We start from the raw sequence: 2,751 nt of genomic DNA, 5'->3' as shown, positions 1-2,751 counted from the left end.
GATAGACATATCTATACCGAGCTTTAAGTACTTACAATTAAGTAAATATGTAGTATGATTACAATCATATAAACTTTCACTTTTTTACTCCGTATTGCTATCTCTTACTATTTGGCCAAAAAATATTGACGAATAACTATTTAAAAAAGGTCTTAGTGCCGTTTTCTGTAGTAACATTTAAGGTTAAAGCTCACTTTATATTTAAAGGTTGCATTAGAAGTAAAGCTATGTCTAAAGTTAGGCATTTCTATTACCGGTTTATGACGTATTTATGTACATTGTAAACCAAATTAAAACGGATAATAAAATGCTTTACTTTGGACACAATCATAAATTTTAATGCAACCTATAAATATAAAGTTTTAAAGTTACAGGTGACTTGAGCAAAGGACCCTTAGTCGTCTAATAGTAAAATTTGTTATAATTACCACACCTTTGTGCAGGGTCATAGTCAATACATATTTATGTACGTACATATTTGTACAACGAACGACAAGTGGGATGACGAGCCGCTTGCCACTTCACTGCGCGGCATTATTTCATATGGAAAAAAACTTTTTAGATTTTTTTTAAGGTCGCTTCGTATTTATTAAAAGAGCCAATCCTTTTACTTTCCTTTTGTTGTCTTTTAAAGTATATACATACTTAGATAAAAAGAGCTGAGCACACGCAAGCCATAGGCGTGTACCACATGCGAGCTTTGTGCGAATATACACTAGGCGACAAATGAAAGTTTACACCTTGTTATAATATAATATTCACAATTATTTTCATGAAAAATTGTTTGCCTTATTTATTTATGAAAATATAGTTCATTTTATAATATAAACCATGTAAATCAAAGTTTCAAGCTTTATATAAAGTTAAAAAAATAAAAAAATGTCATCCAAATTTTCAACTTTTTATTCAGAGTTTCCTGAAAATTTTCGAGTATGCAGTTTTATAGCTCATTCAATTTTAGTCTAATGAAGTTCAAGTTTCAACCGGCTACAAAATCGTTTTGATTTTTGAAAATTTTTTTCGGAGACCGCTTTTTCGTTTTTCTTTTATTTAAAAAAAAAAAAAAAATTGCAATCTACAAAAACTGGCGTTGATTTTTTGAAAGTTTGTTTCATAAGAAATTTCTGCTTCAAAGAAGAATCTCAAAAATCACCGGTAAAACTTGCACTTAACTAAACGTAAGAGGGCTACAAAACTGCATACTCGAAAATTTTCTGGAAACTCTGAATAAAAAGTAGAAAATTTGGATGACATTTTTTTGAATTTTTGTGAAGTTTATATAAAGTGTGAGCCTTTAATTTATATGGTTTATATTATAGAATGAAGTATATTTTCATAAATAAATAATACAAAAAAAAAATCATGAAAATAATTGTGAATATTATATTAGAACACGGCAACACTTTCATTTGACGCCTAGTGTAACTTACAAAATATACTTACATACATACATATATATATATATGTATATAAATACTACATTCTAATGAAGGGGGAGTATATAGCCAGAGGATCGGAAATTGCTGTTATATATGTTCATAAATATTGTACATCTGCGAATAGAGAGCGGTTGACCAAAGTAGTAGGAGAAAAGTATCAACGATAGCTGAAGCGGAAGCAAATGCAAAAACCAGAAAAAAAACGGACGAAGCAGCGAGGGTGAACGTTGGGGCAGAAAAACATGAGCAGCTGACAAAGGACCCACCGGACACCTACATAGGAGAGCAGAGGACTCCAGAGCACATACATATGAATACTTGTTTGTACGTAGGCTGTATGAGTTATCATAGGAAGGCGAATGAAAGATGCAGTGGAAGGTATCTACTCGTTTAGAAATAGCCACAGAGACTAGAATATTAGAAAAAATTGCAACAAAGTGTAAAAATAATGGTTGCGGATATTAAGGTGCGGTGGCATATATGTATGCACATACGTATTTGACAACAGCTTTTTTGCAAATTTAATTTTTCCTCCATCTTTTGTGTAAATGGGAAATTTGCTTGGTTTTAAAGCAATTTGTACTTTGCATGCGAACGTACGCTGCATGTATGAATGTATATGTACATGAGCTTCGCAATGTGACTAGTTATTAATGAAAGTTTGTATGGAAGCTCCACTCAAATGTCAACGTCTAATTTAATAGAAATAGTAATTGAAAAATTAAGGCTGCAGAAAATTTAAGCTATGTTTCCATAATATATACAAAGCGAACAAGATAAATATATGTATATGTTGTTGTTGTACATATATATACATATGTACATATAGTCAGTCAATAAAGTTTAGGTACAGCGAATTATTTGAAATACGATCAAATATTATTTATTTCGCTAATTTTTTATAAAAATCTTGTATATACTGATGTGCAGACAATTTTTTAAATTTCAAATTAGGCGGCCGAAGGCGTCGGATGAGCATTGAAAAGTTTATGAAAACAAATTTTATATACATAAAATTTATTTACACCGATAGCTTGGATATAGACATATGCATATCAAACGAAAGGGAAATAAATTTTTCTTTATAACAAAAGTACGATAACAGTATCCTAATAAGGCTACTTAAAAGGCAGTTTAGAGCAGTCATGCCCAACGTTGGCAGAACTCCATAAGCAAGTACCCTGCGCTGGGCATGACTGGTTTAGAGGGAATTTTTTCAAATATTTATAATCTGCACACAGCTCTGTTGATTCCTATTTTTAGTTTTTTTTTTTCTAGCGAAACGGTGGGTATTTTTCACCTTCGCCAAACA

The sequence above is a fragment of the Rhagoletis pomonella genome, unplaced genomic scaffold, assembly GCF_013731165.1.
Source record: "Rhagoletis pomonella isolate Grant_MI unplaced genomic scaffold, Rhpom_1.0 Rhpom_scaffold_00002, whole genome shotgun sequence".
Lineage (NCBI taxonomy): Eukaryota > Metazoa > Arthropoda > Insecta > Diptera > Tephritidae > Rhagoletis > Rhagoletis pomonella.
This window is presented reverse-complemented; position numbering follows the sequence as displayed.